This window comes from Schistocerca nitens, chromosome 1 (genome assembly GCF_023898315.1).
Source record: "Schistocerca nitens isolate TAMUIC-IGC-003100 chromosome 1, iqSchNite1.1, whole genome shotgun sequence".
Classification (NCBI taxonomy): domain Eukaryota; kingdom Metazoa; phylum Arthropoda; class Insecta; order Orthoptera; family Acrididae; genus Schistocerca; species Schistocerca nitens.
The window spans coordinates 145,624,136-145,650,331 of record NC_064614.1 but is presented as its reverse complement, the minus strand read 5'-3'; the positions used below and the strand labels follow the sequence as shown (position 1 = coordinate 145,650,331).

The following is a 26,196-nucleotide window of genomic DNA, read 5'->3' as shown; positions in this document are numbered from 1 at the left end:
ACACGAATCTAAGCATCTTGTCTGATCACCTCCATCCATTCATGTCCGTTGTGGATTCCGACGGACTTGGGCAATTCCAGCAGGACAATGCGACAGTCCACACGCCCAGATTTGCTACAGAGTGGCTCCACTTCAAACACTTCCGCTGGCCACCAAGCTCCCCAGACATGAACACTATTGAGCATATCGTATCCCTTGCAGTGTGCTATTCAGAAGAGATCTCCACAGCCCTGCAGGATTCAAGGCGTCAGTCCCCTCCAACACTACTTCAGACATTATTCGACTCTATGCCACGTCGTGTTGCGGCTCTTCTGTGCTCACGGGGGCCCTTCACGATATTAGGCAGGTGTACCAGATTCTTTGTCTCTTCAGTGTATTTGCGGAGTGTGCTGTCTGGCAACTGGACGAGTGAAAAAGAAATAAGATCAAGAATTGCAACGGCAAAGCAAGCTTTCTAGAAAAAGAAACGCTCGTTAGCGAGCAAATTGTGGTTGGATTTAAGGAAACGGTTGGTTAAATGCTTCGTGTGGAGTGTTTTCTCCAAGCTGTGAAAGCTGTACGTTGAAGAAGGGAGACAGAGAGGAAACTGAGGCATTCGAGATGTGGGTTTTGACGAGAACGGAGAAAATAAAATAGGTGGATAAAAGTGAAATACTGGAAATGGTGAAGAAACAAAGAACGCTCCTAAACATGATCAAGATAAGAAAAGTAGATTCGGTGGGACATACTACGAGGATACGAGGTTCTAACTACAGCTATCGAAGGTGCAATGGAAAGACAGAAGAAAATGGGAAGGAGAACAATAAAAATGCTGGATGAAATGGGTAGAGGTAGACACCAGACTAAGAAGCAGTTGGTGTGGTACTGTATCAAATGGAGACAGCAGTTGAGTCAGGAATCTGTCAACAGGCAGGTAATCTTAAGATTATCATAAACGGAGGCAAAAATTTGCTTCTTTGTATCGATCAGTTTTCTCTGCATCAGCTAACGAAGAGTAAAAATAAACTTTCTAAAAGAAATATTTATATTAAATTTTGAGCGATGCTGTAGCCGAAACGCACAGAGAACAGTATTCTTTGGAATTTTTCTTTTGCATGAGCCTAACTTGTCGTAAGAATAAAAGACAAAGCACCGACTTTTATTCTTCACAAATCCAGAATTTTCCGCTCCTAGTACTGTGTTATCAGCTGTACATCGAACTCTGTGCATGATGTGGAGGATACCGATCAATTATTGAGAAGAAAACTTGTCACTAAGGAATTAGAAGGTAGGCGATGAGTAAAAATGTAGTACACTGTTTCCTTTCCAATCGGGCGGAGTTTTTTGATGCCGACACCAATGTTGTCTAGCTAACTTTACTGCTCGTACGACTACATTTCGTCCAGGAAGAGTTCATAGCATTATACGGAAATTTTAGTATTTAAACCTCATATTCTGTAAAACACAATGTATATCTTTTTCCTGTTTACTTAAACATGCTTCGGCACGTATGTGTTATCCACTGTGGGTTTCGGTTTATTTCTGTAAAATATCATACAAAGTTCATGGTTGCTTTTTCATTTTAAGTCTAAAAGCTATGATATGAATATTTTTTAATCTTTGATTGCTCAAATGAAATTACCTTAATTGCGAAAGAGAATTAGTACAAGAGGGCTTGCATTTATGACATTTTATGGTTTTACAGCATATCTTGTAGAAAGTAGCCGAGGTAATTTACTTAAGGAGTTGTTAGTTTTGAAATACTTTACCTAGTTGTGGTGTATGTCTTATACTTACACTTTTCGTCCTCTTGTGCTCGTTTCATGTATTTTACTCTTTGATTGTAATTACGCACTATTTTTCACACTTTTGGGATTAAACTTATATCGCCTTACTCGTCGAGTCACGCTATGTAATTTTCGCCGTTCACTTGCTCATGATTTTGTTTTTGTGGGACTAATTTTGGATTTTTAGTGCGAGTTTTCGTACTGCGTCTTCTGAGGGAGTAAATGTATTTGATTTGTGTAAGCAGTATCACGCCACTGTATACACGTGTTTTGTGAATGTAGGGCTACCAACCGTCCGGCTTTTTCCGGGCATGTCCGGCTTTTCGATGTTTTCTTTGTCAGTCCGGCATTTTTGTTTTTCAGAAAATGTTCGACTTCCATTTTATTATTTAATGAATTTCAGTGTAGCGCAATTGGACTGAATTAAATGCTGCACACACGTGGCTTTTATATTTTTCATAAGGTTCGTTAACAGTGGTGTAACTCAAGAAACGTTGCATTCATATTCTACGTATACGATATCTCGATTCGAGGTATTGTAGTTTGTCAAGCATTGTCTCGATATTTTCATGCTCTGAAACAGAAGCTTGCTAGATAATCGTTTGAAGGTGGGGTTTTTGTATGTTATCATGTTTAGAAGTGCTGATTCATTGATAATTTTACTGAAGTACTATCGCTATATGTGACTGCATTGTACTAACTTCTTCTCAGGTAAATATTATTGTAGAAGAAAAAGGCAAAGCAAGTTGTCAGACAAAATACACTTTCAAACGAAACATCACTGTAAAAGATTGAAAGCTACTTCAAGGTAATTGCGCTGTATTTGTAACAATGTAACAAATTGAAACGTCCCCTTAGAACAATTATACACGACTGTGCTTAACCTGACACAATATTTTTAGCGCAACGCAATCTGACTTTCAAAAATCTCTACAAAAGAATGGCCCTGACTAACATTAATCTATACCTTTCACAAATCACTTACCTCACAAAAATCTTAGTTACTGGAACTACTGCAATACAGCGAGCGCCACTACTGCCAGCTAAATAAAAGATTCAAACTACTGAAGGCACTAACTACTGATAGGCATAGTTAGCAAATGAAAGATTTTGATAGAGAACAAACAATGTATTTTCCTTAATAGTGTTGAAAAGTCATAATATACATAGCAGTTCCTGACATCCAGTCTTACAAATTTCAAAACTCCGCCATCTCTCTCCCCACATCCACCACTGCTGGCGGCTCACCTCCAACTGCGCAACGCTACGCGCTGTTCACATCCAACTGCCCAACACTACAATGGCAGACAACAATGCAAACTAGCCACAGACTGCACACAGCACAGCCAGTGATTTTCATACAGAGCGCTACGTAACGTTGCCAATAAGAAAACATAAACAGCCTACTTACATAATGTACTTTTGTGTAATACTATAGCAGATTTTCAATAAATTATTTTCCGCTCATATTGAGATTAGAGCCTGTTTATTACTCGTATGTGTAAAATACAAATATTTTGTCAACTCTAAAATAAAGTTATTTAAAAAATGTCCTACCTTTAATGAAGCACTGTTCTGCCTTTGATAATTTTGAGTTGGTAACCCTGTGGGAATTGGGAGTGAATTGTATTGTTCACTATCGTAGGTTCATTTGGAACGCGCTTAAAATACCACGAACACCATTCATTACTGACGCTGTATGAAACCGCAGCTAAGCGGTCCTTGATGCGAAATGATCTTGAAAAAAAAGAAATATCTTCAGAATAAAGGAAACAGGTTGGCCAGCTGTACCGTAGCTAACTGTCAGTGAAATTCTCAAATCAATTTTTGATTCTAAATAAATTAATGCTGCATGTGGATAGAAATGTGCAGAATAACGTTACGCTAAAACTGTGATAAAGTAATGCTTGGTTATTATGTTTCCGTTGAACTGCTTTAACTAAATATGTATTGTGTATTAGCGCCACATGTGCGTTATTTACTTGGTCTTTGTGTGATCCGTGTAGCCATGAAAGAGCATACTTTGCGTCTCTTGTGCGAGCAGACCTTATTTGCACTTTAAAGCCGGCCGAAGTGGCCGTGCGGTTAAAGGCGCTGCAGTCTGGAACCGTAAGACCGCTACGTCGCAGGTTCGAATCCTGCCTCGGGCATGGATGTTTGTGATGTCCTTAGGTTAGTTAGGTTTAACTAGTTCTAAGTTCTAGGGGACTAATGACCTCAGCAGTTGAGTCCCATAGTGCTCAGAGCCATTTGAACCATATTTTATTATTTTTTTTGCACTTTAAAACAGTTAAGACAGTCACTCATTCCACGCTCATAATGAGGATATGAGAGAAACTTGAGACTGACAGACCAAGGGTAATTTTCAAATCTTTCATTTTTCACACTATGACCATGTTGTCTTACACATATTAGGCCAGAACCATCGTACAACTTTAGATTGTTTGTGTAGCAGTCTAGAGCTAAGTGAATTCACGGGAGCCTAGACGCCTATCATAGGCAGTTAGTAAATAACCGTCACGTTTGTTTGCAACTGAAGAGTTGCCGGGACGACGTTCTTCGTCGGTCTCCTTGATGTTCATGCAACTGATTTAGCGCCAGATAACCTCTTCTTCCAAAAATCTCATCGGGACGAAGTTGTCCGCCATGCTTAGTTATCGCAGCATTGTCACATTGCGCCAGATTTTTCTGGAATATCGAGCACAAGACATAAACAGGATGCGTACAGCTGTTCATGTCTAATCTTGGCATTATCTCCGGCGTATTTACTAAAGGCTTCCGATAACTTGCAAGGATTTCTGATCGTTGTGTTAAGCTCGCTAAAGTCTTTGAGCCATATGCAGTAGAGAGACAGTATGCATGCTTCAGTTGTTTTCGTAGTCATAGATCGAACGAATGGGAAAATTAAATATTTCACTGTCGGTATTCTTTGCTATGCTATACAATCATATTTGCGCAGTCTTTCTGCTTATTCAGCGTGTACCTAAAATGTGCATCTTTGTCACGCGTAAGTTACTAATACTTCTCTGCACATTGTACGGACTAAGTTCTAGTTGACTGTTGCCGATTCCGCATGATGCCACAGAGCTAGCTTTTTTTCATAATCCATGTAAGCATGATAGGTTTTATTACATACGTTGTTTCCGTGAGCACCCGCAAGAGTATTACCATAACAATGAAACATGACTACAAATTCCCTGCACTTGAAGGTGGATTCTCAGCATACGAAAAGTAATCACACATAAATATAATTTTTTTTGTGATCGAAGGCAACCTACATGGGTCTCTACCTTCAGTTACGTGGACACCAGGAAGAAAACACCACCCATTCGCGTAGAAATGGAATCGGAAATGAAAGAACTGACACTAAAATTGCTGAATCGTGAAAACAAATTGCCACTCGACTTTTTGTGTTCCCGGTTTCTATGTAGGCCATTTTAAAACGATGAACAAATGATGGCAGAAAATTGAATTGTTAATTTTGCAATCCATTTGAGTGTTGTGCAATAAATATTATTGTACAGTGTCGGTTTGAGACAATATAATTTATTTATTTTATTGGTTCGTCTTGACTCTCAAGGATCACAGGTTACTTGTTCCGTACGTCTTCTTTTTTTCCCAACATATCTTCATTCTCTCGCTCCTCTCTGCTTCCACGATCTTAATTTTGATTCTGCTGTCAGTCCATCTGTGAACTTCCACCGTACTCTTAATAGTGTCCACCCATTCTGCACTGTCCCGTCAAGATTGTTTTCGTTTATTCCAATTGTTTTCCAATTCCTCCTGACTTCTTTGATCCAGCTGCTATCTGTTCTTCTTGGTCAACGTGTTGTCCTCCATCCTCATCATGTGTCCGGCAAATCTCAATTTTTTTTCTTCCGTATGGTGGTTGAAAGTGGTTCAACACTCATGCCTTGACCTAATTATCCAGACTTCGCCTTGTTTTTCGTGGCCCAGATGTCTCTCAACATCTTGAACGTTCCTCATTGTCAAGTCACATACACGCTCTCTTGCCCAAGATGGCCGACTCCGTTGCGTAATGTGCGGTATTTCTGATTGTTTCAGTTCGGCGTTGCACGGCAGATTTCTCTTCCATACGTTGTCAATTTAGCACTTGGAACATGTCTATTATGTCCTTGTTGGTCAGTAGCTAGTCTGTTTTACTTTTACCCAGGCAACGGAAGTTGTTCACATTCTCTACCACTTGACCTAGAACCTTCCAGTTCGTCTCTCATTCAGAACCTTGGTGACACTGTATGCTATCTTGCGGTCAGATTTAGCTCCAACTACTGCAAAATTTTCCAGTGCCATCTTCGCTTCTTCGTCCTCATGTAGCAGGGACATACCATCGGCAAAGGGCAGGCAATCTACTGTTGAAACGTCCCCTTAGAAAAATTTATGAGTGACTGTGCTGATAAATCTCTCACATTATTTGACTTTCAAACAACTGAGCAGAACTGAACGTACTCAGACATTTCGCTTTTTACCTGTTCTGATCAACACTAAACTGACACACAATATTTTTAGGGCAACGCAATTTGACTTTCAAAAATCCCTACAAAAGAATGGCCCTGACTAACAATAACCGATACCTTTCATGAATCACGTACCTCACAAAAATCTTTGTTACCCGAACTACTGCAATACAGCGAGCGCCAACACTGCCAACTAAATAAAAGATTCTAACTACTGAAGGCACTAACTACTGACAGGCATAGTTAGCAAATGAAAGATTCTGATAGAGAACAAACAATGTATTTACCTTAATAGTATTCAAAAGTGATAATATATATCAGTTGATAACATCCAGTCTTACAAATTTACTGTCTCTGATGGACACACGTCCAGACCATCCGCTCTCAAAACTCCGCCATCTCACTTCCCACATCCACCACTGCTGGCGGCTCACCTCCAACTGCGCAACGCTACGCGCTGTTAACAGCCAACTAACTGCCCAACACTACAATAGCAAATATATTCCAACAATGCCAACTAGCCACAGACTGCACACATCACAGTCAGTGATTTTCATACAGAGCGCTACGTGGCATTACCAACATAAAAACCTAAACAGCCTACTTACACTGTGGTGCTATGTTTTATTTTGTACACAGTTTGTAAACATTCAATAGTCATGGGTTTGTTCTCCCGCCTCCTTTGTTGGACCTGTTCAGCCAATAGAATGTTCAGTCCATTTCCTTGACAAGTGTCTGAAGTTATGCATATTCACCTTTCTGTAATTTTTTATTTTTGTACATATTTCTAATGTTGTGACCGGTTTCTGTTTCATGAAACCATTTATATTTACCTACGATTTATAAGGAATAAGAGTAGCTATATCAATTTTGTAATTATTGCTACAAATAGTCGCAACTCCTCAATCAAGCAGTTTATTTGTATACGTACGCTACCAGATTTTAGCAAAAAAACTTCTGTAGAGTAGAAGCTCTTGTCCAGGAGCAAAGATCTGCGATTGCATTAAAAATTTTGTTTCCGTCTATCAGACTTCTTTGCCACTGGACAAATGTTCAGAGATTTTTGTGGTTGCATACTGGACACTTTTATAAGCCATTAGCAATAATTAAAGAAATTTTCTCTTCCCTTTTTTTAACCTTGTACACTACTATTTATGGCGAATTTCATTAGCGAATGCGTTTGTTATGAAGGTGCAGACGGCATGATCTAGTAGATAGTGTCGGAAGTTCCATGCGGCTTTTCGCGGATGATGCTGTAGTATAGAGAGAAGTTGCAGCTTTAGATAATTGCAGCGAAACGCAGGAAGATCTGCAGCGGATAGGCACTTGGTGCATGGAGTGGCAACTGACCCTTAACATAGACAAATGTAATGTATTGCGAATACATAGAACGAAGGATCCTTTATTGTATGATTATATGATAACGGAACAAACACTGGTAGCAGTTACTTTGTAAGGTGTCAGGCAAATCCAACACCTTCCATGAAAACCCTGACATGATAAGCAAATCCAGTAGTATGTCACATAGCTCCAAATAAATCGTGACATTAAATTAACCAAAGTAATACGAGCAACGAGTGAGCAAATGGAATACCACAGACTAACACAAGAATGCCTAAATGCATGTCATACCTGCCCACCGTGAGACAGACGCAGTTCCGAGGGGAGAAACGAGAACAGAAGCCGAGAGCAGAACCGTGTTAAGTTAGAAGGCCCTACGATAAGGGACGAACACCCACGTCGCCAGCTAACCGTTAGGCCCACCCCCCAGCCCATGTTAAAAGCTAGAGCCTTAGAGTGAGACTTTTTCACGTTTCTGTTACGTTAGGACCACCTCCCAGCCCATGTTAAAAGCTAGAGCCCTCCAGAAGAACAGTATAGATCTTACGATAACACAAAAAAGGGCCACACCACCCGCAAGTTTTAGCGTGAGACTTTTTCGCGTCTCTGTTACGTTAGGACCACCCCCCCAGCCCATGTTAAAAGATAGATCCCTCCAGAAGAACAATATAGATCTTGATAACGCTAAAACGACCACACCAGCTGCAAGTTTTAGCGTGAGACTTTTTCGCGTCTCTCATTGGATAGACAGAATTTCTGTAGGCAGAGCTTAAGGTTAACATTGAGACCCTGATTGGTCAGATGAAAACACAGCCAGATAGTTTTTTTTAAACCAACTTCGGTAAATTGTAGTAAGGAGAAGTTAGGACAGAGTTGCTTCCGAGAGGGCGAGCTGGACGGAGCTGTGCCGGCCGCCGCCCCCTGACAAACACCGACAAGGTAATGAACGCACGCGATGCCGCATTTTTGAGCGCAAAAGGCTTCACTCAGAACTGCAGAAGTCTCATCTGTTACATCCCCTTTACGTAATACTAGTGTCGATCGTCAATTAAAGCTCATGGTATTCACATTTGCCACTTGAAGTAAAAATCCGAAACTCGATGATTTTTCTGTTATATAGTTATTGAGAAGCCACATCAGCCACTGTAATTTACGACAAGTTAGATAAGTAATTAAAGATAATTGAGGGTCACTGTAGACCATTTTGATAGTGTTCTCTCTTGTGAAACTTAATTTAAACCTAGATTATAGATGTGATATGGCATAGGTCATCCTTCGATCCATTGTAGAACTTGGAAACCCATTCAGGGAATATTCGTTCACATTTTTGTTGAACGCAGTTGGTTTTTACCATCCTGTATTAAAACATTTCCTTTTATCAATAGTGCAATTTATAAACGATGTTTTGTGAGTAGAATAAAATTTCCAATGGTAAACTTAACTGCTTTTTCGACGTTATTTTACCAGCTAACTAAAAATAGGAAAGCCTTGAACCCCTTCCACTAAATTTAGTTAGTATTAAGATTCCTTTACAGGGATTGCAGTGGATCTGACGCTGAAATCATTAAGTATTTGGTTATATCATCGCTAGTCTCACTGAACTCTTCTGAATTCTACATGTCATGTGTGGTCTGACGTCTCCTTACCAGCGACAAGTCCCAGGTTCAAACTAGTCAATTCCCTAAAAAAAAAACACGCTCAGAGAGTCGTTGCGCGAAAGTGATAGGCAGACACGATATAGAACAACAGACACCACGCAGCATGTTTAGAACTTCTGTAAAATATCTGGGAGCATGCGTACGGAACGATTTGAAGTGGAATCATCATATAAAATTAATTGTTGGTAAGGCGGGTGCCAGGTTGAGATTCATTGGGAGAGTCCTTACAAAATGTAGTCCATCGACAAAGGAGGTGGCCTGCAAAACACTCGTTTGACCTATACTTGAGTATTGCTCATCAGTGTGGGGTCTGTACCAGGTCGGGTTGACAGAGGAGATAGAGAAGATCCAAAGACGAGCGGCGCGTTTCGTCACAGGGTTATTTGGTAAGTGTGATAGCGTTACGGAGACGTTTAGCAAACTCAAGTGGCAGACTGCAAGAGAGGCGCTCTGCATTGCGGTGTAGCTTGCTGTCCAGGTTTCGAGAGGGTGCTTCGTGGATGAGGTATCGAATATATTGCTTCCCCCTGCTTATACCTCCCTAGATCACGAATGTCAAATTAGAGAGATTCGAGCACGCACGGAGGCTTTCCGGCAGTCGTTCTTCCCACTAACCATACGCGACTGGAACAGGAAAGGGAGGTAATGATATTGGCAGGTAAAGTGCTCTCCGCCACACACCGTTTGCTGGCTTGCGGAGTATAAATCTAGATGTAGATGTAGATGCTTAACTCCTTAAAAAGGCTGCTACAGGATGAGTGTGCGATTAGTTGATGCACTTGTCCTGTTAAACAAGAGTCTGGAAAAACGTACTTTAAGAATAAATAACGAAGAGGATCAAATTCAGCTTGCGTCTCACATCTTTCCGTATTTTTCGTTCTTGTGGAATGCACTCGCCGTCCTTGATACAATATATGTGTGGCTTCAGCATAGCGCCCTTACCGTCAAGCCTGTTAAATTTCTACCATTTCACGAGGATAATTTTTGCGTCCTCACTGCTGAAGCTGACAAAACACGTTCCCATTGCCTTGACTGCGCGAGATAACTCGGTAGTTGGATAAGGCAAGGTGGCACACAAGTTATATAAGCTGTCTCTTTTGAATTTTACACGTATTAACGTTTATTTGATTATTCAGCGATGGGTCTCATTAAGGGAGACGAGTTAGAACAGATTACGTCCGACACAGAAATAACCCGTGTTCCTTTCGTTCGCGGCATTTCTGTAATTAATGGCCATCGAAGTGGTAATTACACAAGCTTTACTCTTTGATCAATGCAGACCCTTTGTAACACCTTTGTAATAAACATAGTTTATTGGTTCCCGACCATGAAGGTACCTAAATATGCCTTCCACACCCACACGTTTGTAATCCACAATGATAATTTGTCATTCCGGGGAAGTCCCGATTTAATTGGTCTTCAATCCTTCATTGATACTGGATTCAACTTTTACTACAGTCTCCTACAGGTAATTGGGTTGGGGTTGTTATGGGGAAGGAGAACAGACAGCGAGGTCATCGGTCTCATCTGATTAGGGAAGGATGGCGAAGGACGTCGGCCGTGCCCTTTCAAAGGAACCATCCCGGCATTTGCCTGGAGCGATTTAGAGAAACCTACAGGTAATTAATCCACATAAATTCTGATCACTAACTTCAGTTCTAGTCACATTAAAAAGCTAACATTCGTTTCTTCTGCTTAAATTATCTGTAGGCCCTGTTGTTGTTGTTGTTGTGGTCTTCAGTCCAGAGACTGGTTTGATGCCGCTCTCCATGCTACTCTATCCTGTGCAAGCTTCTTCATCTCCCAGTACCTATTGCAACCTACATCCTTCTGAATCTGCTTAGTGTATTCATCTTTTGGTCTCCCTCTGCGAGTTTTACCCTTCACGCTGCCCTCCAATACTAAATTGGTGATCCCTCGATGTCTCAGAACATGTCCTACCGACCGATTCCTTCTTCTAGTCAAGTTGGCCGGCCGGTGTGGCCAAGCAGTTAAAGGCGCTTCAGTCTCGAACCGCGCGACCGCTACGATCGCAGGTTCGAATCCTGCCTCGGGCATGGATGTGTGTGATGTCCTTAGGCTAGTTAGGTTTAAGTAGTTCTAAGTAATAGGGGACTGATGACCTCAGATGTTAAGTCCCATAGTGCTCAGAACCATTTGAACCATTTTTCTAGTCAAGTTGTGCCACAAATTTCTCTTCTCCCCAATTCTACTCAGCACTTCCTCATTCGTTACGTGATCTTCCCACCTAATCTTCAGCATTCTTCTGTAGCACCGCATTTCGAAAGGTTCAATTCTATTCTTGTGTAAACTATTTATGGTCCATGTTTCACTTCCATACACGGCTACACTCCATAAGTAGTTTCAGAAAAGACTTCCTGACACTAAAATCTATACTCGATGTTAGTTTTGCTTTTGTTGATGTCCGTCTTATATCCTCCTTTCAAGACACTGTCCATTCCGTTCAACTGCTCTTCCAGGTCCTTTGCTGTCTCTGACAGAATTACAATGTCATCAGGAAACCTCAAAGTCTTTCTTTCTTCTCCATGGATTTTACTTCCTAACCCATATTTTTCTTTTGTTTCCTTTACTGCTTGCTCAATATACAGATTGAATAACATCGGGTATAGGCTACAACCCAGTCTCACTCCCTTCCCAACCACTGCTTCCCCTTCATGCCCCTTGACTCTTGTAACTGCCATCTGGTTTCTGTACAAACTGTAAATAGCCTTTAGCTCCCTGTGGTTTACTCCTGCCACCTTCAGAATTTGAAAGAGAGTATTCCAGTCAACATTGTCAAAAGCTTTCTCTAAGTCTACAAATGCTAGAAACGTAGGTTTGCCTTTCCTTAATCTTTCTTCGTAGATAATTCTTAGGGTCAGTACTGCCTCACGTTTTCCTACATTTCTACAGAATCCAAACTGATCTTCCCCAGTTTCGGCATCTACAAGTTTTTCCATTCGTCTGTAAAGAATTCGTGTTAGTATTTTGCGGCCGTGACTTATTAAACTGATAGTTCGATAATTTTCATAATTTTCACACCTGTTAACACCTGCTTCCTTTGGGACTAGAATTATTATACTCTTCTTGAAGTCTGAGGGAATTTCACCCGTCTCATATATCTTGCTAACTAGATGGTAGAGTTTTGCCAGGGTTGGGTCTGCCAAGGCTATCAGTAGTTCTAATGGAATGTTGTCTACTCCTGTAGTCTTGTTTCGACTTAGTCTTTCAGTGCTCTGTCAAATTCTTCAGGCAATATCATATCTCCCATTTCATCTTCATCTACTTCCTCTTTCATTTCCGTAATACTGCTCTCAAGAACATCCTCTTGTATAGACCTACTGTATACTCGTTCCACCTTTCAGCTTTCCCTTCTTTGCTTAGGACTGATTTTCCATCTGAGCTCTTGATATTCATACAAGTGGCTCTCTTTTCTCCCAGGGGCTCTTAAATTTTCATGTAGGCAGTATCTATTATATCCCTAGAGATACATGCTCCTGCATCCTTACATTTGTCCTCTAACCATCCCTGCTTAGCCATTTTGCACTTCCTATCGAATTAGCCAGTAGTCCCGCACTCTCTGTTATTCTCCAAGTCTTCCAAGCCAGAATATTTGCAAGGCCACCATGGTCTACATGACTGCCCCATACAACAGCCAAGTTCAACCATCTGCTGCCTCCAAACACAGCTGATACGTCACACGTGAACTGAATTTTAAGTCCACGAAAAACTAGAAACTCCGTCGAGTTAATAAGCTTCTGTCTTCTAGTTGACAATGGAAACTGCTTGTCTGGAACCAAGGTACCATAGGGAATCTTAGCTTGTAGTCCCGCACTCTCTATTATACTCCAAGTCTTCCAATCCACAATATTTGCATCAGGAAAAGCTTCAAAGCCACCATACTCTGCATGGCTGCCCCATACAACAGACAAGGTCAACCATGCACTGCCTCCAAACACAGTTGACACTCACACGTGAACTGCATTTGAAGTCCACGAAAAACACTCGGACCACCTATAAGCTGCTGCTTATTAAATTGCCCAGTAAGGTCAATGTTAATTGCTTCGAGTGACCTATACAGAGGAACATACCGCCGAAGGCGACGACGATAATAATGTCGACGAGGCAATGCACCGAAAGCAATTAACATTGACCTTACTGGGAAATTTAATAAGCAGCAACTTGTAAGTGCTCCCAGTGTTTTTTGTGGACTTCAAATGCAGTTTGTCGACCAGAAAATGACTGATGACGCTAGCTTGGTAAATGGAAATGATCGTATGGCATCGTTGGCCGGGAGGCCCCATTCAGGGGAATTCGGCCGCCGTATTGCAAGTCCTTTTTAGGTGACACGACATCGGCGACTTGCGAATCAATGATGATGAAGGACACACAACACCCAGTCCCTTGCCGGGAATCGAACCCAAGCCCCCTGCGTGGTAGACAGTGACGCTACCGCTACGCTACGGAGGCGGACGCTAGCTTGGTAGTAAAGGATGTTGTGTGGAACAATGGCTCGGTTTCAAATAGTGCAGTTCATGACATACGTTTATGACTTGTAGAAAATAAACTAATGTTAAATCACAGTAAGATTCAGTTCTTACAGCTTCTAACACACTGAAAGTGTACAGTACCGCCCGACATTGTAAATAGGTACAACATACTTCATTATTTTTGTCAGAACAACACATTTTTTTGTAAAATAACTCAATTTCAATTAATACAGCGAAGCCCGATACCAGTGTGGGAAAGAATGACAATTTATTTCTTTAATTGGTCACATGTGCACTCCCACAAAATAAATCCCTACATCCAGTTTGGTGAGATCTGTGAAATGAATGAATGTTTGGTCGTCTGCTAACCGCAGATAGTGAATGTGAATATATGATCATCTTTGAGACGATTCTTAGGCCACCTTTGGTGGGACCAAAGAGATGAAATTTACCTGAGCTTTGAGCGCCTGAAATGTGGCTGACCAATACGGTAGCAAGGTGCTCCCCCACTTCAGCAGAGGTGCGAGAGGACCTCGAGAACGGCCATGTTTCAGCACTCTGCCGCTGGATCTTGTGCTGTTAAGACCTGTTTTAGTTGTGCTCGGTAAAGACAAAAGAGTGGAGACATGGTATGCATGTGGAATGTTTAAGAGTAGTTTGAAATAATAATTCCTCTATTTCAGGAACTTTTGTGGGGAGGATTAAATGTCAGGCAGGTAATATTAATGGGATCGTAGTAATCTTCGGAAGTGACCAACGGTCACAATGAAACCACGTGTAGCAATAAGCTGAAATACTTCCGTCTGCTTAACTTAAGCTGAGTTACTAGCGTGTGTACAATAAGTTGAAATATTTAAGAAATAGCGTGTGCAGGACTTGAAATTAGAGACGAGTACTTCCACGTGGTGAGTACTGTGTGAGTCTCAATCTGTGTATGAGAGAAAGGATAAAGAGAAGTACTCGTCCATGGTATCAGTTGAGGACTCGCGTGTGTGATGAATATGTTCTTAATATTACTTTGCGTGATATGATTCCGTGTGACGCTAGATTCAAACTCTGAGAGAGAAGCAAGGTGAGTCGGCCGTCTATCCAGCAACGCCACTTGGCTTGCATTGCACAGGAAGACGTGCAAATATCTCCAGAGTTCATAGTAGGAAAGTAGAATTACAAAGTGGGGCAGTGTCGTGTGAAACTGGGATAAATACTAATTGAAGTGGGAAAGCTGAAAGTGATAGTGTTGTGACTATTTAGTGTTTGTATTCCATGTCGTAGTGTGGTGTATGTCATGTAATTTGGATATGTGTGGTTTGCATGGGAGAGTAGCGAGGTAGTTTCAAAAGATTAGTGGGTTATGCGTGTTCCTTTTGTACTGCTCGGTCTGGAGGAAAGTTTCGTGATGATGATTGTGAGAGTCGAAGTGTGAGAAATAATAAAAGATCCACCATCCTATCCAGAAAGCGCACTGTAGCGTTAAATAATTACGAGACCATAATATAGAGATTCACCAATGTAAAGCCTTGCCCACTGTGCGGAATTTCTCATGTGTTATTGTTGTAGGTTATAGAATTTGTGTGTTTAGGTTATAGAATTTATCGGAATAAATAAGATAGTGAAAAGAAAAAAATTGGTGGACTTTTCCTTCGAATTGTATGTTGTCATGATGTCCCGAATTTATAATGTGTGCGCCACTCATATTCAGTGCGGTGGCCACGAGTTGATAAAAGCCGTTAAATAAAAAAAGAAGGAAAATGTGGTATTTCCAGTGCATAGTGAACAGTCAGAGTTCTGTAAATCACTGATAGTCAGATATGCGTTTCCGTTGCGTATTATTCATACAGGAGGATAATTTGTAACTTAATTGTGAGTACGAGAGTTCATGTTACTCGATAAATAAGAATGAATCCACTCGCTTGGCAGACCACTCATCTTGCAGGCCTGACTGCTTGATGCCACAGTATGAGCAAGGCATGTGGGTGCCTCTCAACACAATTCAACAAAACCTGACGTTTTAATTTCACAGACTGGGCATATCATTAGTGAAACTGAACGGTTCAAATTTCTAGGTGTTCAGGTAGATAGTAAACTGTTGTGGAAATCCCACGTTCAGGATATTGTTCAGAGACTTAATGCTGCCATTTTTACTATTCGAGCGGTATCTGAAGTAAGTGATCGTTCGACACGAAAATTTGTCTACTTTGCTTACTTTCATTCGCTTATGTCGTATGGTGTTATATTTTGGAGTTACTCTTCCCATTCTAAAAGGATATTTTTGGCTCAGAAACGGGTGGTTCGGGCAATAAGTGGTGTTTAAGTTCACGAACCTCTTGTCGACCCCTGTTCACGAGTCTGGGATATTTTGGCATTGGCCTCCCAGTATATATATTCGTCACTGTCATTTATTGTTAATAATATTTTCTTATTCCCAAGAATACGCAGCTTTCACTCAGTTAATACTCGGCAGAATCAAACCTGCATTTGGATCGGACTCCTTAACTCTTGTGCAAAAAGATGTGCGGTGTACTGCTGCATCCATTTTCAATACGTTACCACTACAATTCAAAAATCTTAGGAATAATCTACACGCTTTCAAATTGAAACTGAGGAGTTTCCTCATGGGTCACTCCTATTCTGTCGAGGAGTTCCTTGAAAAATTAAGCTGATTCTTCTTGTATTGTTGACTACGTTTACTTAAACTTATGGCTTGACTTTTTGCGGGTTCATAAACTTTTTATTTTTATCTGTTATTACTTTTATGTCGTAATATCATGTACTGATACATTCCATGGCCTTGGAGATTTGCTCCTCAATTTTGTCCTAAGGCACTTGACTCGTAAATGAAATAAATAAAAATCTCATTTTTGATACCCTTGTATTCCTTTTTGCCTGCGTCATTTACTTCATTTTTATATTTTCTGCTTTCATCAATTAAATTCAATATCTCTTCTGTTACCCAAGGATTTTTACTAGCCCTTCTCTTTTAACCTACTTGAACCTCTGCTGCCTTCACTATTTCATCTCTCAAAGTTACCCATTCTTCTTCTACTGTATTTCTTTCCACCATTCTTGTCAATCGTTCCCTAATGTTCTCTCTGAAACTCTCTACAACCTCCGGTCCTTTCAGTTTATCCAGGTCCCATCTCCTTAAATTCCCAGCTTTTTGCGGTTTCTTCCGTTTTAATCTACAGTTCATAACCAATAGGTTGTGGTCAATGTCCACCTCTGCCCCTGGAAATACCTTACAATTTAATATCTGGTTCCTAAATCTCCGTTTTACCATTATATAATCTATCTGAAACCTTCCAGTATCTCCAAGCCTCTTACACGTATACAACCTTCTCTCATGCTTCTTAAACCAAGTGTTAGCTATGATTAGGTTATGCTCTGTGCATAATTCTACCAGACGGCTTCCTCTTTCATTCCTTACCCCCCCCCCCCCTCCCCCATTCCACATTCACCTACTACTTTTCGTTCTCTTCCATTTCCTACTATCGAATTCAGTCCCTCATGACTATTAAATTTTCGTCTCCCATCACCATCCGAATAATCTCTTTTATCTCATCAATTATTGCTTCAATCTCTTCGTCATCTGCGGAGCTAGTGGGCATATAAACTTGTACTACTGTGGTAGGCGTGGGCTTCGTGTCTATCTTGGCTACAATAATGTGTTCACTGTGATGTTCGTAGTAGCTTACTCGCGCTCCTGTTTTTTTATTCATTATTAAACCAATTGACTCTATAATGATCAGAAGAAGGTGGCATTGTCCACTTTTGCTGTAATGATTTTATTAGTTCATTACTAGTTTCAGACTTTTACGCTATTCTCAAGTGATTTTGTGATTCTGTACTAAATATAATATATTATTTACCTCCACCAATAGAAGTGTAATGAGGTGAACGTAAACTTCTTGGAAATACATCTACATTCAACGGAAATCTACCCTATTCCATGCGTATTGAAATGACAGCCTCTTTAAATCTGCATCTACTGTTGTGTTGGTTCACATATACTGTCCTGTTGGTTTGACAGCTTGCCCTTTACAAAGGTATTTCATTGATCAAGAAGTAAAGCTAAGTATGGAATAATAATTTCAATTACAATGGCTCATTATTTATGAGTGTATTTAAATAGTGGTAAGAAACAGTAAGAAAGAAAATAGTATGGAAAATAAAATGCAATAGAAATATTAAAAGATATAGGGATATAAAATTAAATTTTAACTGTAACATTGCTGTACAGCTCATTTCTAATTGGCCGTTAGCGTACTGTGGCTGGAACTACCGTGAAATTTTTGCATCTGTAGATCTGATCATAAAGAAGTGCATCTCGTTGATTTTTTAAATGTCTCAAAACTTCGATTTCTTATAAGATATTCATTTGCTTCCCTTTCTTAGCATAATGCAAAATTCGGAGCTTTCCATTAATGTTTTCAGATGTATTTTTATCGTTTAGAAGGTGTAGTCCAGAGGCACTTGCATTGTTATCAAAATGGTTCAAATGGTTCAAATGGCTCTGAGCACTGTGGTCATCAGTCCCCTAGAACTTAGAACTACTTAAACCTAAGTAACCTAAGGACATCACACACATCCATGCCGAGGCAGGAGAACCTGCGACCGTAGCGGTCACGCGGTTCCAGACTGAAGCGCCTAGAACCGCACGGCCACGCCGGCCGACTTGCATTGTTATCCATAGTTTTTATGTGCTCTTTCAAACGTAACCGGAAGTTCCTTGCAGAAACAAAAATTCTGTGTGATTTCAGTCACACTCCGCTAACGACCAATCAGAAATGATCTATACAATAGGATGAAATTTAAAATTTAATATTATAAAATTAATACAGCAGTAGCTGAAAATGCCACCTTCTTCTGATATATCCATTGCTGTGGTTCCCGCTATCAAGAAAATGTTATTGTTAATTAATAGCCACTCGACTTTTTAACTGAATTCTTCATCTGAACACCCTATTGAGCTTTTTTGCAACTGATACCCAGCTTTACGATCGGACCAACACTTTGCATCTCCGAACACATACTTCTCATGCCCGCTCGTTACTTACCGGAACCATGGTACCGAAAGTTCCAGAATGTCAGACCCGCCGGCTGGCTATTGTTGACCAAAGAACACGAGTGGTACTCTTGTAAGGTTATCGCACTGGACGTGCATTCTACAGGACTGCTGCTCACATCCCCTTCTGCCCACCCAGATTCAGGTCTGCTGTGCCTTCCCTGCATAAGTTATACTGAATGCCGGGACGGCTCCTTTGAAGGAACCTGATGTATTTCCTTCCCCATACTTTCCCAATCCAAGTTTGTGCTCCATCGCAAATCTCTAACCACATCGTGGCTGACGGGAAACGAAACACAAGTCGCCCCTTCTTCCTTTCTTTGGTGGGTATAACAACAGATTCGGACTGTTGAAAATACGGGGTTCTAGTCTTCTGACCCGCCATTCTTCAGAATTTTTTTCGTTTTTTTTCTCTTCCGCAGACTGAGGCCGATATCTGATACCAGTAGACTTCTCTTGGCTTTCCCTGTGCCCATCTGCTTTTGTGTCCTCCTTCCTTCGGCCGCAATGTTTTACTTTGCTTGCAACGTAGCAGAATTCCTAGGTCTACTTCGTGGTTCCCAACTCTGATGTTATATTCATCGCTAATCACATTTCTGTTGCTCCTCATCACTTTCGTCTTTCTTTGGTTTAATCACAGTCCATAGTTGCATCTGAATTTAATATAAGTGCTGGTTACATGGACAGTGTCTATTCGAGTAAGATTAATAAAAATCAGTAGGGAAAAATGCCACTGACTGTACTCGTCTGATTGGAGAAAACAGGAACGGAAAAATATCGATTATTCACTAACGTTGCATCACTTACATACAAAACTTTACATCTGTTTATGATAACAGATTTGCTGCAATATTTTCATGTTTTGTAGTTCTTATATTGACTGACAGAATTAAAGTTGATAAAATGTTTTTAAAATCAACATTTGTTTGTGTTGTTTGTGCATAGTGTACTTCAGGTCCAGGATTTAATTAGATGTTTGTGTGAGACAAGACTGTATCAAGTCTGTCCTCGTCTCTGCCGACTGACTCTTCAATGTGCAGGCTTACCAACTTCACAGCTGTGCTGCCCCCTGTACAGACCGAGAAAGTGCCAACATCTTGTGAGAACTTCTTTCAGATCTTTAAATTCCTCCTTTTCATCCCCTCTCTTTCGTGTGCAAAAGTGATGTTTTCTTCAACTTTTATAAGTAAAAATTATCAATATACCGTGATGTTTTCTCTTTATGCCCGATACATTTGATGTATAGATGATGCTTTAGGGTGTATCTTATATGGCACGGTTTTGAATATTTGACAATTTTTCTTTGGATACCCTCATATTGGTTTCATCCGTGTAAAAATGAGCTGTGTGAAATTTGGGCTCAGTAGAATAAGAGGAAGTGTACCCCGGGCATTGAAAACCGGAAAAATCAGGAAAAAATAGAGTAGAAGCATCAGCTTCACAGCGCATCTCGTGGTCGTGCGGTAGCGTTCTCGCTTCCCACGCCCGGGTTCCCGGGTTCGATTCCCGGCGGGGTCAGGGATTTTCTCTGCCTCGTGATGGCTGGGTGTTGTGTGATGTCGTTAGGTTTAAGTAGTTCTAAGTTCTAGGGGACTGATGGCCATAGATGTTAAGTCCCATAGTGCTCAGAGCCATTTGAACCATTTTAGCCATCAGCTTCACAAAATATTACTTCTGGATGATAAATTCTTTCATTATCTAATGTAGGCCGGTTATTTACTTCACTTTCCTTGACGAAACGCGTTGTCTTTTCACAGACCACATTGGTCGAATCACGTGACGGGTCAGTGACCCCAGGATATAGGGGGGGGGGGGGGGGAGGGAGAGCGTGAAGAGAGTCATGCCGTTCCTGTATGCGGTTCAACCAGGACCACTCTTGCAGTCCTTCATTGCTAAGGCAAGGTAGCAATAGTAGTAGTATAGTGTTTTCGTCTTCAGTTCGTTTGCAGGAGATTATATACTTGCTTCGGTGTTACTTGCTAAGAATAGCTAGAAGTAACGTTCTATTGGTCAAGCAAACATTTACAATTTGCAGTTGTGGAAATTATCTGTGCATCAAAGTGGCGCACTAGCTGTGTAGAAGATGTGATTTGTGGCAAAAAAATACGCTTTTCGACACAGGAGCAGAGAAACTGCATACAAAAATTAGAAGCCTTGTATTAACAAAATGGTGGCAGGTACAAAATTATACTCGAAGATCGTCGCAGATTCAGAAGCGAAAGGAAGCGGAGAACATAGGGCATGCCAATGATTTAAAGACCATTACTTTTCGAGAAGGTAGCCAGACATTTATCAATCAGTATTTGAAAGGAAGGTCAAGATTGGTGCGTGGAATAAATTATCGCGGTATTACTAACTTTACAAAAACTGAGCAGCCATTTATGCTACGGTACCTTTCTCCTGTTCTGCCTTCGTGGCTACTTTTGATCCTAACTAACCGCCTACATAAAAAAATGAAAGTCGTCATTAAACTGAATCATGATGAAAACATCAAAAAGATTAAAGTAGAAACCGATTAAATCTCGAAAATTATCAATAACGGGATGGAACAGTTTGGTTCTAACTTACCAGATTTCATTTGAGTGACGAGTTCAAGACAGATCCAACGGAGCGACACGAAAATAAATATTTTGTCAATGCTAGTTATTAAAAACTGAAAGTCGTAAATGATTCAGCTGAGAGAGGCTTGAAGCACAAGGAGAACTGAAAAGATCTATTTACCAAATACGATAAACGGAAGCAGCACGTTCTTCATGTTTATTCGCGTATTCTCGGACATTTCCTGTCCGTACAAAAATAATTCGTCATGGAATAAGAATTTTTAAATGTAAACGCAATTTTATCGTCATACTTGTGTGACAAACATTATCTTTAGCCGCTTTATAGACTGTATTATTACAGTTAATACATAATATCAGTAATTACGTTGAAAGTGATGAAGTTAACGGTTAATTATTTCCTGTGTACTACACTTTTTTTTTTGTATTTTTGGGTCTGTGACTGAAACCGGTCGATATTTGGGTTGTAAATAAAAAAGCAGTTGATGGTCAAACACGCATTTTGTACATTAATCAGATATCTCTAAACAATAGTTTTTGAAATAAAACAATCAGCTCTTTAAGCGATCTTTCATGCCTAGGGGCACGCCTCGCTCTTTTCCATTGGAGCTCAAATTACACACAACTCAGTTTGTTGTACAGTGGAACCAAACTAGAGCACAGAACAAAAAAAAAAGTCACACTTGAAAAATAGGAATCACCATAACGAAACGTAGATAAATACACTTACAGTACTGCATCGCCGTGTTCTTTAGTGTGCCTACCACATTCGCTCTGGTGTGTTACGCTGAATATTATCTCAGCGTGCCGGCAGAGTATTGCTTAAGGCCGGACAAAGTACTTCTTCATCGGCTTGTACGAAATGTTACAGATTACTTAACATGACTACCTGAAGACGACAATAAGATGCTACCGTCTAGAAATCTGGACGTAACTGGCACAAGACTCACGCATAGCAACAAACGCGATTTTTGACAATATACCCTGTGCTTATTGAGAACATGTACTGTTGTACACGTCCATGCCCCCCGTCGTATACGCTTCTGTTGAGTGACTACGGGCGGAGAGATCCACCTGCATCCGCGCAGATTCCTTACTTACGCGTTGTACTGTAATACGCAATACCTGTGACTGATAACAACTGCGACGCACTGATGTTTGGAAAGCCCCCACCACTCGTTACCCACGCATGCAATGTGCACGTAAAGTGGTAACCCCGTTATCGAGGCCTGTCTGGTGGGGCATCGTCCGTACATGGATGTCCACATGGGTCGGCGGAATGCAAACGCCGCGTAGCTGATACGGGCGCACCGGATTTGTCCAGTTTTAACAGCGGCGCCTGCAGGCGGGAGAGACAAGCGCTGGCCTTGAACTCTCTGGCGAGACACGCACTGATGCAGTGCTCTTCACGTGCTGCTGCTGTGCGTGGGCAGACGCCGCGATGACGTGTTGGCCGCTGCCACCACCAACTGCCATGCTGTATCTGAGCCAGCCATTCGAACAGACCCACGTCTTGCAAAGTATTTATCACGCCATACAGAGGAATGTTCTTAATATAACTGTGCAGAACGTTATCTGAGCATCGGCCCGTTAGCTCAGTTGGTTAGAGCGTCGTGCTAATAACGCGAAGGTCGTGGGTTCGATCCCCCCACGGGCCAATTTTTTTTTTGTTTAAAAAACTTTGCAGTTGCTTTTAGTATTATATTGATTATGCGTTTTTGTTACTTTACTGGCCATGTAAAACAATATTCAAAGAACGAAATATGTGCAACTGCTGTAAGAGGCATTCAGAATACAAGTGGTGCAAGTCCAGAGAAAGAGTTTCCGAGATGTCGGAAGATAAATAAATAAATAAATATGGGATTAAAAAAATCAGCATTAACTTAATAAGCATATGTTTAATTTATTGTGAAATAGACAATTATACTTCACTTATTCCTTGCAAAACGGAGTATATCGAAGGCTGCAACAATGTTTGAAACGGAAATTATGGACTTGCTTGAGTAGTCTCCTGAAAATAAATACAAGCAAAGTAGTACATAATATAACAGATCCGTGTTGAATATGTCCATACCCATTCTTGTATTGATTACATATGCCTACTTATTCGCTCATAGAACAATTCATTGTTATCTTCAGACTCGGCGTCATTTTCAGCAAACTGTTTTTGAGGTGTTTTTGCAGTGCAAAGAATGTGCTTAAAGAAACGGTGCTGAATTGGAGAAATAAAATCCAGCAAATCCAATATATTCTTCTCCTTTGCGTCCGTAACTGCACGTCGCTGCTTGTGTAGAGACTGTCTTGTTCTGGTAGCTGACGTGTTGCTCGTCCTTTACTTTTCTTTGCCAAGTTAATTTCAGGGAAATGAATGTCAGGATCGAGGGTATTGTGGTATCTAAGTGAATGTCCTTTTCGTACCTCAACCACTAAATGTCTTGACAGTTCAGTTTGTGACCGTCAACGGTTTTCGTCCTGTTGGAATGACTGCTTCCAATTTCTTTGTGGATAAAATGTCAGTATGCATCCTGTGAACTATTTTAAAATTATTTTTCTGCTTAGTTTGTTTAAGCGGTTGTCCAGTTATCTGGCGAATAAATATGGGTTGCCTCTACTCTTTGCTTCTGTCAAGCCAAAGTCGGCATCGTTTGGTAGGTGCTAATGACCTGACACAAAAAAATTATTATCTACGATTTTGGATTACATACCAGGCTCTTGTAATAGTTTCTTCAAAGAAAGTGCCATTTTTATGTTCCGATTTTGTGCCGTGCAGCTGTCGTAATACAAAATCACCTGCTTACAATGATTAGCATGTTCCTTGAGATGCTTCGGTAGGGGCGATGAAAGATCATGTGACCCACTTCCTCCTGCTGTTTCATCCCACATATACATAAAATCATTTTTCACTAGATGAAAGTTTTCCCAAGTTGTGGGCACACAGATTCCTGTTGTAGTGTGCTACTGACTTGGACAGTTTTGGAAACGGGATTGCCTTCTGTAGATCAAAGATCAGTACGTACAAGTCATTTGACATATTTTCTGCATCTGATTTCAAATTCTTCATAGCCTGAGGAGTTATTCTTAAGTGCACATCTTTTCTGCGTCATGGACAGCAAAATAGCTTCATTCTGTTCCACTGAAATCTTCATGTTAATTTCATCATAGAAACTGCACGTGTCTTTTGATGCTAGCTTGAAATGGAGATTAAGTTTTGTTGAAAAGATATGTTAACAGAATTTCCGTCTTACTGGTGTTCTATGTTCTTTATCACATCTGTGGATGTACACTTTGGATTTGGGTTTAAGTATTCTCTTTCGGAACTTTTATTTCTTTTGTAACGGCTTTGATAGGCTGGAAATGATTTGATAAGTTCCATAACATCCGTTTTATCCATTTTATTGCCTGGGGTCTTCTTGCCATGAGTGTCAACTACAGCACAAACGTCAAGCTTTGTTATGTAACGTTACAGTCGTCCATCGGATATCCGAAATGTGTTCAAAGAGAATGCTTTTATAAACCTGGACTCTTTGGTTTTCCATATCTAGGAAACAAATGACGTTGACTTCTGATTTCCATAATCATTTCGCACTCATCTCCTTTGCGCACAGGATGATTGCACCGATCTCTGAAGATAAATATTTTGTTGTGAATAGTCACCTACATTCCAGAGAGCATAAAACAGTTTCCGTTGTTCTTGCAGAGCACTTTAATGGACATGTAGAGACTCAGTAACACACTTTTCCTTTAACCAGCTGTCTTTTCCTGGTTATACACTCATGTCCGATATTTCGGAGAGTTTTCCTTTTGTTGGTCTTCCAGGTTTCCACATGTCGTGTATGTTTTCCTCCTCTCTGCTTTAATCGTGACTGACCATTCTCTATGATTCCCTCTCTCAGCCATACAACAAAAAATATAAGAAAAATAGCTATTACAAACACCAAAAGTAACATTAGAGAAACGCATTGTATTGCATTAGCGGACGCCGGCCGGTGTGGCCGACCGGTTCTAGGCGCTTCAGTCCGCAACCGCGCTGCTGCTATGGTCGCAGGTTCGAATTCTGCCTCGGGTATGGATGTGTGTTGATGTCCTTATGTTAGTTAGATTTAAGTAGTTGTAAGTCTAGGGGACTGATGACCTCAGGTGTTAAGTCCCATAGTGCTTAGAGCCATTCGAACCATTTGCATTAGCGGTTTCAAGACAGGTTATGTTGTTGTCAGACCAGCTGTACAAACGGTATAAGCGATTAAAAACGTGAACTATGTTTCGCAGTACGTTTTGAATTGAATTAGTTTACCTTCATTTCCTTCTGAACAGTCGTCTATGTCCATAGTAATGATTATTTGGTGTAATGGAGCTACAACACTTTGAAACACAGGATGCAGTGTGCGCTTGCTTCACTTGTCGTCTGGAATAATTAACGGCTGTTTCAGTTGCCATGAAGAGTGCTGCCATCTGACACAACTCAACCTCACTAGCGTGAAGAAAAGATCCGGCAATACAGAGAGTACCAGGCCTCTGTTCTCAAAACGCGGGTTTTGAGTAGTTTCGCCACTCGCTCTCTGTTCGCCTCATATCAATGGTAGTTCCTAGAGAACTGTGAGTGCAATGATGCCTAGTTTCCCTCTTACCCTACGCAATATATTGGGGGAGTCGCATTGAGAAACTGCAGGATAAATGGACTAGTACCGACAGTATACGAGGAACCACAAACGCTGTGCCGTTCGTACCTGTACCAGCACCAGTTTACTTATAGGTGTGGCTGAATTTCCCGCGGTGTGCTAACGCATCTGCTGAAACAGTTACTTCTTCTGAAGAAGTGCGCATTATGTTAGAGTTCAGAGACGATTCG

The 26,196-nt window shown here is 40.8% G+C and overlaps 1 non-coding gene across 1 annotated transcript; it reads left to right on the top strand.

Annotated features, from left to right (window-relative positions):
- Positions 1–22,934: 22,934 nt before the first annotated feature.
- Positions 22,935–23,008, top strand: Trnai-aau (transfer RNA isoleucine (anticodon AAU)). Its single transcript has one exon. It is a non-coding gene; the product is annotated as a tRNA-Ile (tRNA).
- Positions 23,009–26,196: the final 3,188 nt, after the last annotated feature.